This window comes from Pleurodeles waltl, chromosome 10 (assembly GCF_031143425.1).
Source record: "Pleurodeles waltl isolate 20211129_DDA chromosome 10, aPleWal1.hap1.20221129, whole genome shotgun sequence".
NCBI classification, from domain to species: Eukaryota; Metazoa; Chordata; class Amphibia; order Caudata; family Salamandridae; genus Pleurodeles; species Pleurodeles waltl.
Genome location: NC_090449.1, coordinates 570945205 through 570957991, shown reverse-complemented (window position 1 = coordinate 570957991; position 12787 = coordinate 570945205).

Sequence of the window (12787 nt, the reverse complement as noted above, 5' to 3'; positions counted from 1 at the left end):
CATACATGAAGAAGCAGCAATGTGTTTGTTCTGCTCTGGGTTGTGCCATTCAGCAGAGAAGATGCATTGTTTCTGATGGATCCACAGACGAAAGCAGAACACTGTAGGCCCACTTTCAAGGGTCCAGGACTGGGGTTGCACCACTTGGCAGGGTAGATTTGAGGATGGCAGAGTCTAGGTGCTGGGGTCAAGGTTGCTGGAGCCTTCTGTCCCTGAGTCCTAAGTCAGGAGGCCAGCCAACTAGCTTGTGGGTCACTCTGGGGTCCTGGGTTCAAACGATGCAGGTCCAGTCCTTCTCATCCTGTCAAGAAGACAGGAGACAGAAGGTCAGTACAGGAAGGGCAGCAGTCCATCAGTGCACCAGTCCTTTCAGCAACACAACAAAACCTTCTTCCTGGCAGAGTATCCACAGTTCACGAAGTGTTGGCATCTGAGATCCAATATTTATGACCAGTTGTGCCTAACTGCAAGAGGTACACATCCATTTGTGCAGAGGCAGGAAACAGCCTATTCAAGTGTAATTAGGACTGTGTCCAGCTCCTCCTTCCCATCCGGCTAATGATGGCTTATCCAAGCACCCCTAAGCTCCCTATTGTGTATGGCTGCCTCGGAGGAATACAGAAAGCCCAACTGTCAACTACACCCAGCCATGTGACCCAGACAAAGGCTGCAGACCTCAAATGGCTGAGGCAGGAAAATGCCAACTTTCTCAAAGCAGCATTTTCAAAATTGTAATTTTAAATCCAGCCTGAGTTAGGATTTTTCATTACAATTCCAAAGACACCAAACATGAATGAGTCACCTGTTCCTATTTGAAATTTACAGCTTATTAAATGTAATAAGGTAACTCCAATGTTATCCTATGGGAGAGGTAGGCCTTGCAGTAGTGAAAAACACATTTAACAGTTTTTCACTACCAGAACATGTAAAACTAAAAGGTACATGTCCCACTTTTTAATTTGATCCCTGCCCTCTGAGCTCCCCGTGGCCAATCCCAGGGTTGACCTACGTATATCAAAAAGGAAGGGTTGGGCCTGGCAAAAGGCTTACTTGACCAGGTTGACACAGCAATTTAAAACTGTGCACACAGCCTGCAGTGGCAGGCCTGAGCCATCTTTAAATTGTTACTTAAGTGGGTGGCACCATAAGTGCCGCAGGCCCACTAGTAGCATTTAAATTTATAGGAACTGAGCACACATAGTGCCCTTTTACTAGAGACTTACAAGTAAATTAAATATGGCATTGGGTATAAGTTTAATTTAACATGTTTTAAGGAGAGAACACAAGCACTTTAGCATTTGTTAGCAGGGGTAAAGTATATAAAGTCCCAAAACCCAACAAAAACTGGCTCAGAAAATAGGATGGTGAAGGCAAAAGGTTCGGGACAACCCTGCAGAAAGGGCTAAGTCCAACACCAGGGGTCTCTGTAGCCTTGTTTCTGTGGCTGCTCCCTCTTCTTGTCTTCTTCCCTGTGTTGGCCCTGGGTGTTAGGGTATCCTGCCCTTTGGCTCAGTTTACTTGTGGCTGTTTTCTGTACCTATATTCCTCCTGCGAGGTTGCTCTCTTTCTCCTGGGGTACTTTCAATTCCCTTAAGGGATACTGTGCTTTTTGAGAATTGGGTAGGGGGCTTACTGCTCTGCTCTACACTCAATGATGCATGGACTATGGCGAGGAAGGGTAATGCATTGATTACTTATTGGTAATCTTCATTACTGCAATTACCATTCCTCCTCCCAGTACTTGATGTCCAGGTATGTGTGGACCTCCCTTTTATGGTCCCTCCTTGGTGGGGAAGAGGATGAGTTGGGAGTCAGAGGGAAGAGGGTTTTTTTGTTTTCTGTAGGTCACAAGGTGCTCAGAAGGAGATGGACTTACCCCAGTGAAGTAAGAACTGGGATTAAGAAAGATGCTTAGAGTAATAAAGCCATTCCAAAACCTGGGGCACCCCATATTCCCAAGACCAAGGGGTTATCAATTTAAACTAATATTCTAGCAGGAATCATTCAACATTATTTTTTGACCATGGGTAAACAATTACAATAATAAAGAAACAAAAGACCAACATGAAAGATGATAAGAAAATTATATTCAAAGAAGCATACATAAAGTAATAAACTGATCAACCAAGTAATTAAGTATGGGACAGTGAGCGATAGAAAAAGACAAACATACCACAATACAGAATATTTATTTACATTATATACATTGGATCCCCTTTAATAGGACACTTTATTTCATCCATTGGAAACCCAATGACATGATCATTTGGGTTTAAAAAATCCAACAACAAAAGGTATGTTCAGACCCACAAAACACCGTTTCCACCCCTTCAAGAAGAATCAAACGTGGTCCTCACCTGCACAATGGACAGGTAGCGACATACAAAGCAGAATACAGTGACTGTCAGTCATACCATACTCTATACACTTTGGGGCATATTTACAAGAAAGAGGCGCATCAGCTATGATGCAGCACTTTTCTTGTGCCCCCTGTGCCCCCCTAACATCACCATGGTAGCATCATATTTACAATGTGGTGCACCATGACGCACGTTAGCATAATAGAGTCAACATTTTTTACACTATTTTGGCGCATGGTCAGCTAGCATCCAAAATAATGGTGCAAGTCCGGAAATGTGTGGGAAGGCCCATTGCAAACAATGGGAGCGTCACATTAAAAATGATGTGGAAAATCTCGTAAATTTCACTCTGCCATTTTTCTGGGCCTCCTAATGGGGTAACACCCCCTTGCATACATTATGGATGGAGCAGGCATAAGGTGGCACAAGGGGCTGCAGAGTGGCACAATGCTTGCATGCACCACTTTGTATATCTGGTGGGGAAAAGGCCTGCTTGACGCTGCATTAGTGTAAAAAAAATTAACACTAGGATGGTACAAGGAGGTGCTAGGGGCTTGTAAATATGCCCCTTTATTCTTCAAGAAGAGTAAAAAAACAGTGTTCCCACGTCAGAACAATCTGGATCTACGGACCAATTGAGGTGTCTTTATAAATTTGTAAATAAACTGGCCCATAGGTCTGGCTATATGACATATATCAAAGATCAGGAGATGAAAATCAAAATAGTGAGGAATCTCCAGAATGTCCAGCTGCAAGCAACAATAAATGACTTGGAATGCTGTGGTGTACAAAAAAAGCCTTTGCAACTATCAGGCCTAAAACTTATTCCTGAAAAAACATGCAGATGGATTTGGCAAGTACACTTAGTGCAGATGAAGTGATATCATAGCTGTCATAAACACATGTATTACACCGTCGAAGCAGTCAACCCTCACAGTCCCCGCTACTTCTGGTTCTATACCATAAAAGGCAGTGCCCGGGTCGAGAACATACTGATTGCCTTAATAGGAGTTATATCATTGCATTACACAACATGTAGTGCTGATGCAATAATTCTATTGCTGAGACAAACACACAAATTTAGGGACATATTTATATTTGTTTTGCACCAAATGTGCGTCATTTTTTTTAACGCAAATTCAGTGCAAAACTAACTCCATATTTATACTTTGGTGCTAGACCTGTCTAGCACCAAATTTATGGAGTTAAAGTCATTTTTTGGACGTGGAAACCTACTTTGCGTCAACGAGATACAAAGTAGGTGTTCCCGTGCAAAAAATGACTCTATGGCCTTAGCGCCATATTTATCCCCTGTGCTAAAATCACGCATGGGGGGAGGAGGGGTCAAATAATGGTGCAAAGCTTGCTTTGCACCATTATTTAATGCCTGAGTCAGGGAAGGTGTTAGGGGACCTCTGGGCCTATTTCCATGGTGGAACACCATGGAATAAGCCCACAGGTGCCCTCCCAAGGCCCCAGGGACACCCCCAAACCACACCAGAGGGACAGCGGAGGATGGGGGCCCCCATCCCAGGTAAGTATAGGTAAGTACTGGTAAGTATTTTTATTTTTATTGAAGTTGGCCCCCCTACATGGCACTGGGTGCAATGGCCATGCCCAGGGGACCTTAGTCACCTGTGCTGGCCATTGGGGTGGTCAGCATGGCTCCTGTTTTTGGTATGCACGGTTTTGTGTCAGAAAATGACGCTAGGCTGGTTAGAGTATTTTTTTTTTCACTCTAACCTGCCTAACGTCATTTTTTGGTGCTAAATCCCCTCCTTCCATACCTCCAGCCCCACCCGACTAACGTCATATTTTTTTACGCTAGCCTACCCTTTGCACCGGCTTGCACCATTCCATAAATATGGTACCCAGCTGGTGCTCAGAAATGGTGCAAGCCGGTGCTAACCTTTTTGTTGCAAAACTGCATTGGTGCAGTTTTGCACCAAAAAGTATAAATCAGGGCCTAAATGTGATAGAGCTTAAAAGTTAGCGATGTCCCTTGTGTCACAAAAGTCATCAGGACATGACAATTTCAATTTATGAAGTAAAAGGGTGAAAACTAACGTAGAATGTGGCACTGACATGCAATTTAAATGTACAATTGCTTGTATTTCAGAGTTCGACCTAGGTGCCTTTTGAATTAAATCACATTAGAAGGATAAAACTGATGTTACAATGTAATTTAGACTCTAGATTAACCATGTTTATAGAAACAATATTACATTTCTAGTGATTAGTAAATGAATAATGAGTTTAAAAGCGTGTGCAAAGTGAGAAAAATCCACTTTTCAGGATACTTAATGAAATGCGGTAACAAAGCTTTCCCATTTGAAATGAAATGTATTACTCATATTAATGAAATATTATTAATGCTGAATTTATACGTTTGCATATTACATGTGTTTTACTAAACATATTAAGTAAATGCATTTTATATTTTCTCTTGCATTAGCACGAGAAAGGCCTGTTGAAGTTTGTAATTTGCTAGGAAATTTTGATTAATTTTCTAATGTGAACCTTTTTCTAGGTTATGTTCTCAGGAGAAGCTTAGCTAGTTGGTATTAGATTCTATTGTTTAAGGATACAGAGAATGTAGCATAGTGTCTCTGACAAAAGAACAGTGTGAAACATGGACTGGTTTTGCATGCAATTGTTTCAACGTGTGTGGGGTCACACGGATGGAAGATGTTCCCATGACATGACCTGGGAAGAAATTGGACTGTTTCATTTAGGAGTCATACAATTAGTTCCCATTGGATGATCCCTATTCAACATGACATGAACTGATACGTTTGACAAATCAGAATGGTTTGTGAATTTCAAAATACTGATGGATATTTGGGCCCAGATTCACAAAGTTCTCTTGGGCCAGTGCAGCGGCAAAACGTTTTTGCATTGCGCTGTGTAATATAGCATTGCACCATATTCACAATGCCAGGCATCGGCAAGCTAGGCGTGCGTGCGCAAAAATATTTTTTGTGACACATCGCAAAACATCAATGCATCATGCTAGCTACAAAAACGCACACAAAATGGAGTAAAACAGTGCAGCGAATTCTGAACACACCCATAGAGCAGAATGGCACTGAATCACCCTTCTGAGGAGAGCACAATCACACATCAGGTGACCCAGGACCCAACCTATTATGTCTACCTTGAAGGCGCACAGGATCGAAGTCGGAAAAGGAAATACAAATTCACTGAGGAGGAGGTTGCCATTTTAATAGCAGAAGTGACTAAGAATGAACATCAGCTGTTTGTCAATTCAAAACTACCTCAGTCCAAGAAAATTACTCTATGGAATGCCATAGTCAAAAATAATAAATGCAGTTGCACTAACAAACAGGACAGCTGAGGAGTGCAGGAAGCGTTGACAGGGTCATAAACGTAGTACAAAAGTAAAATTGGCAAAAATAGGTGTGCTGCAATGGGAACAGGAGGAGGACCTGACTGTAGCATATAACTAACAAATGTGAAGGAGCAAGTAGCAGCCGTCATTGGTCCAGAGTTGGTTGGCAGTTTTGAAGGTGTAGTCACTGCAGATCATGAGGAAAATGTGTGTCAGGGTAAGAGAATATACATTTCCATTAATCTAAAGGTATGGTCACTAACAATCAGTGTGTGGTGTCATATGTCTGTTAGCACATGTACAAGTACTGAGAAATGTAAATAATATGTACCAATCATAAGCCAAACATAGCAGAATTACATATTCCACATTGTATAGTTCAAAGGATGTGTGATATGTAAATACTAAAGTCCATTTGTATGCAGCTTTTGTGTTGACCTTATGTTATGTATGGTGATGTTAGGACAATGCAAACAGAAAGCCACGCAAGGGTGTATTAGCATGTACTTGCATAGCTTTGTGTAGACATATAAGGCAATGCAGCTGCATGTGCAGCAGGACATCATGGCCAAGATTCACAAATGATCAGTGTTGGGATCAACAGACCTAAGCAAATTGTCATTGCATTGGTCTTTATGGAAAAGTAACGCACAGCAGTGCAAAAAGCTGACTTGCATTATTTTGCATCATAAGGGTGAGACATGGGTGATAGATGTGTGTTCCCATTGCAACCAAACATGCATAGATGCCAAAGCCTATCTACCAACATTACTAAAAAGGATTTTTATCCAAAAAGATCAAGCTGTACTAAATGAACTGTAAAAGTTATAAATGTGTACATGTTTTTCCTTACAATTCTGACTTTGCGTGTTTGAATTACTGTGCAGCAGACATACAAATTTGGAGCAGCTGTAAAGTGTATCCAAGAATAGAAGTTTGTACTGGGAGGGTATCCTTCCAGTACAAAAACCATGCTAGACACACACACACCCTTGCACTATAGCGCAAATAAGTGTATGATGCACATCAGCCAAAATATGTATTGATGCTAGTGAGATGGGAGGAGAGAGCCATATCAATGTCAATATGGTGCTATCATGCTCCCTCACTGTCACACAACAGACAGCAGCATCTTTGGGGGCTGTGCTACATTTCCTGGCATCTTTGTGAAAGTTGGCCGCAATGTGTTGCATGCTGTTATGGAAATATGTGCTAACATCATCTACTTGAAGACACACTCTTTGACAATAAAAAGATGTTCCAATGAAGCACCTAAACCTTTCTCAACACACATACACACACCAAACCTTTGTAATTCTGAGAGAGTATATTATAATTTCTCAAAATTCAATAAAATTGTATAATTGAAAAACTGAATGTATGTCACACTAGCATACCTGTTATGATGGAAATGCTTTCTTGTTATGTGTAGGTACTTTTCTGTCAAAGAATCAGGACAACAATACTGAAGTAGCCCAAGAAAATGACAATTTGTACTTATCAAGTATAGAAGAAGAAGGCTTGTATGTACTACTCCAAGATGTTGAAGATCCAATCATACAAATGAACTATACAGAGGTAGAAACTCAGAAACCCACAACACAAACCTCTAATGTGGTATCATCAACTGCAAGCACACATCTTGCATCCTGCAGTCTCAGAATCATGAAAATATACTTGAGTTTGAAGTACGTATCCACAACACACAGGAGAAAATAATGGAAGTAGTGAAGGAAGGACTATCTATACTACATAATGATCTGCAGGAGACAAATAGGGGCATATTTAGAAGCCCCTAGCACCATTCCAATGCCACATTAGTGTAATTTCTGTACGCTAATGTGGCGTTAGAAGGCCAAAAACGTTCCACCATATTTACAAAGTGGCGCAATACATGCATTACACCTCTTTGTAACCATGTGCACTACACTGTGCCTGCACCAGGCATAATGTATGCAAAGGGGGCATTCTGCCATTACGGGGGGGCAAAAAAGTCGCACAAGTAAATCTACCAGATTTCCTTGCAATATTTTTATGGGCACTTTTAATGGCTGCTCAGAGCAGGTGTTAAAAGGAGGCTTCCATTGGTTATAATTGGCCTCCGGGTGCTTTGCAGGATTAGCATCAGACTTTTTTACACTAATCCTGCAAAGCAGCGGATTAGCATCAAAAATTCCTGACGCTAGTCCCCTAACTACCGCCATGGTGCACCATACTTTAAATATACCACACACATGGTGGCTCTAAGTGCAGAGCCATTTTTCTTAAATATGCCCCCAAAATTCCTTAAAGGCCACCATGTCCCTGCCAGACAAACTATATGGGTTATATTATTTTTTGCATGGCATTGATGGTTTCCTCATGGACATCCGTGAGGATATTTTGAAGATCATAAAACATAAAGAAGAAAAAAGAAATCAGCTCCTATCACTTCATCTCGTGATGAAAGGTCAAGTGCTTGTTCCCCTACAAACAGTGCCGAAACAACATCAACAATGGAACTTTTGTTGGAGTCAGACAATGGATTAAGAGAAGATATGAAAAGTCTCATAACCATGAACATAACCATGAACACTTTAATGATCCGCTCTCAGGAAAGAATGGCATCAGCTCTTGAGTACATAGCATTATCACATGAGTCACAGTCTGTTACTATCAAGCATATACGAAAAGCCAAATAATGAATAAAAAAATCTTACCCAAAGGTTGATTCCTAATGCTGAGACAAATATTTTATCTGAGGAAGAGGAAGCTCCTCATAGAATTGTGAGACAATAACGAAGATTAAGTCACCTGTAACATTAATTTCATTTATCCTGCTTGGATACTGTACAACCCTTTAGTTTACAAATTTACGATGCATATGTAAGGTTTTCCGATGAACAAGTGACTACAGATGTTTTGGCAAAACATAGATTCATAAAAGATATGTGGTCTAATCAGGCAAGTTAAATTGCCCATACCATATATTGTTAAAGGAGGAGTCTCAAAATAAAACAAAACAAAATACGTACATTTGTTTCCTGTTTTTAATGTGTGAAAGAGTGCTTCAACATCACAACAATTGTTTTATTTTTATGCACAAATCTGACTAAAACAATAAGTATGGTGTCCCATAACGATAACAACATCAGTGTTGGCACATTATGTATGTAATAACAACATGCAACTGTAGGTTGGGAAAACACACAAAATAATAGCTCTAGTAAACATGATTGGTTTCTGAGATCTTTCCTCAACAGCCTTATCTCCTTCAAAATTTGCACTAACACCGTATTAGTTTTCCTTAATAACGAAGGAACTTCAGAATCCATGCAAGCAGTAGTGCCAGAGCAAGAAGCACTAATCTGTGCGTTGCCTCCTGAAATTGTGTGCTGTGATTGTGCTTTACCTCCAGTTGCACAAGAACTCTGTTACTCTGCTGTTCTCTGTTCCCTATGTTCAATTTTTTCATCAACCATAGCCCGGAAATATGTAGATATCTCCTTCAAATGTTGCTTACATGTCTTCTTCTCCAGTATGAGCTTTGCACCAGCATCAAGATTCACTTCACCTCAAAATGAAACATGATCACATTAAAATACAAGTGAAAACTCATATATCGATGGACACAATACAATAGCAAGATATATGTACACGTCTGAGACATGGTTTCACACTGCATAAAGCTGACATTAAACTAATAACATTCTAGTGAATAAATGGAGTCATAAATGTAGGTAAAACCCCATAACTTACTGTCACATAAATGTGAAGGTAGTAAAGGAACACGGCTGACACTATACTTCATGGAGAGCTAGGTCTACAATTAATGATTGATAGTGGCAAACAACCTCAGATATGCCACTTACATAATTCACATACATCTAAGTACCTAATATGTGTTGCATCATTTATATGTGTAACACTTGTGATGACTCAAAATATGGCAGCTGGCACACAACACCATGGGCCCAGAAAGCCCAACTCAATAACAAGAGCAATCCCTTGATATGTACTTATGCTTTTAAATTCAACATTCTTGGATCATAGTACAACTGTGTGCAACTTAACAGTAAGAGTCAGTGTAGATCTCAAATGCTTCTCACGCTCAGTAATTATCCATGTTTGGCGGTTAAGGTGCCTTGCATACTTCAAAAGTAGCTTAGCATTAGTTGACAAATGTTAATAGATGTGTAGCACACAAAATTACTTTCATCTTTCAAATGCTCTCCATAAGAAGAAGCCAAGTGACTGGACTCTAATTGACAGCACCCACCAGCCGTGGAAATCAGATCACTGCCCCCTGCACTACTCCGCCCTAACAGGACCTACTGTTTTTGAGCTGGCACACAGCTGCATAGGAGATGTGTAATGTGGCAGCCCTGCGGGCAATCTCGTCTGCACCCTTTAGCATCTGAACTGCGCATAGCTCCAGGAATCCGGGTCTGATCAGGGCCCAGCAATACTCTCCAGCTCTCCTTAGGATGCTTAACCACTGACACTGTCCCACCAACAGCTTGAGTAGTACCTCACACCAGAGTAAGAGCTTTACTGTGCAACTAGTGACAGTTCACTAGCTGCCACCCCCTTTCCCTCCAACTCATCAAAGTTTGGAATACTGACTCCCAACACATGCCAACCAAGCACCAACAATGCCTACACCCAACCGTAAACCATTCATTACATCAATCCTGCATGTGAACACACACTCCCATGCATACATGCTTCTCAATACGGTATTGTTCAGCAAACAAACCTAAAAAATATGGCACCTGCTGAGCAGTGACGTATCCAACAACCTCTCTATCACACATAGGAGGATATACTTGTAGGTGGTCAATGCCAAAGCAAACACCTTGGTCAGACAGTGCAAGTGTGTCTGCCAGAGTGCAACATAGGTGGTTGGCAAGAAAGTGGGCCCTCAAATAAACTTTCCTATGGCTATACAAACATCCACTACATTTGCTCTTTGGATATGTACTGTACATGGCAGAACACATGGAAATCTGTAATTTTAATGAAAAAACAAGGGATTTGTCACATTCTGATGTCTGCTTTCAAGTGGGCATTCAAGTTATGTCTACGCCATATCTACTATTGTTTGTTGTTTGAGCTTCGACACAAAAGTCCTGGGTTTGTGCACAGGATGTACCAATTGACAAGCATGGGGCAACCCCTATATGGTGAGTGACACAAAGGTGTGATTAGCCCTGATATGCCTAACTGTTTATTTCCAAGAGAAGGAAATCCTTATTAAGCGATGGTTTGTAGTTACGAAAAAATAATTTACTTTGGATACATTTTATAAATGTATTGTAAACATTACCTCAATTTTTGTTTAGTTTGGTACTACATTATGTTACACATGTAGAGCAACAGGCTGACACACACATAAAAGTACACCTGTCCAGTCACATATACCAGCATTTGGATGCTAAACTCAAACCTATTACAATTAGTAAATCTACATTAGCTCCCACCACCATTGTACAATGGCTTGTATGAATAATAAAGGGGAATACGCATAGTAACCAACTGTGATAAGTACACATGGTCCAACAACATAATGGCAGCCATACCAAGTTATGGGTCAAGTTTACCACAATGCGACTTAAAGCTGTAGCACCATAATACGAAAATGTTCTCATGTATGATGTAACAGATAATTAAATCAATGAAATAAGTCCATATTTGCCATCAGAAGAGGCATCAACATTCCAATCCTCAAGACTGAGAGGTTCTGGCCCACCTTGAAAACAACAAAAAAGACATCTTTTTGATTGGGTCATTCTTTTATATATGTCATTAAAATATACCTGGAAATAAGACACATAGGCTCTGATTCTGAAAGGTGTCATGAAATGCAGCAGGAAAAAATGTAGGCCTGTGTTACATGGCAAGGAGAGAGCAAGAGAGTGACATATTCACATTGATATGGCACACTATTCCCCTCTCCCTAGCTTTGACGCTGATTTCAGCTACCATGCAGCAGGCACAGACTTTTGCGCCACAATGATAAGGTGTGTGCATGAGTCTAGCATAGGTTTGTACAATAAGGGTACCCTTCCAGGACAAAATACTATGCCTAGACGTATGAGAACACCATCTTCCTACCACTTTGTATGCGTGCTGTACAGTGCAGCACACATGCAAAGTTCAATAAGCACGGAGAAATGGACATATTTCTCTGTATGGTGCCTGCTTTCCAGCATATGTAATTTTTGTGCAAAATCCCGGTCCACTAATGTTAGTGAATGTGGATTTGCATCAAAGAGCATTTGTGAGTGCATGGAAATTCACATGTACCACCCATGTAACACTCACTTGATGCTAAGTAATGCAAAGCCACATTTTGCCCTGCTCTCCGTCACTTTTCCATAGAAAACTAAACAAATACCAACTTGTGTTGGTTTGTCAATCACTCAAAATGTTTAGCGTTACTTGCGCATTACACCAAGTAAAGCTATGCCAACACTAAACCTTTGTGACACTTGCTCATGAATCTTCAGAAAAGAGACAATATTTGGCATCTCAATATGTATTGTAACAGTTATATGACATTTACATACAATGGCAGATGAAACACAATTAGTTAAGATGTCTATCAGTTCATGCTGAATAAGTATGATTGAAAAACGCATTTGTAACAACCTGATATATTTGATTAATCATCTCAGAATGAGTTCCCAAATGATGTGCATATGATTTACATCACAGAACAATTACTTTAATTGCAAAATATGATTAATAAATTGTTTACAAAATGAGAAATTCTTAATGGCTATGTCATAATGATACACAGGAATTGTACTTACCTACAGGCCCATTCATGCCAATGCCAATATTGTGTGGCAGATCCTTCTCACAGGCCACAATGTCCACCCATTGGTGCTGGACTTGTTTCATGGTGCGTTCAACACCATGGGTCTAGGATACCCTATAGGCAACACATGACCACCTGTTCCTCCTCTCATTTAGTGGATATCCCTGACCAATACACCATACTGCAGTCAACATCCTAGGAAGGTAACAGACTACCTAAAACACCATTACCCCTATTTTCTCCAAAACAAATATGGGTTGTAAAACTTGT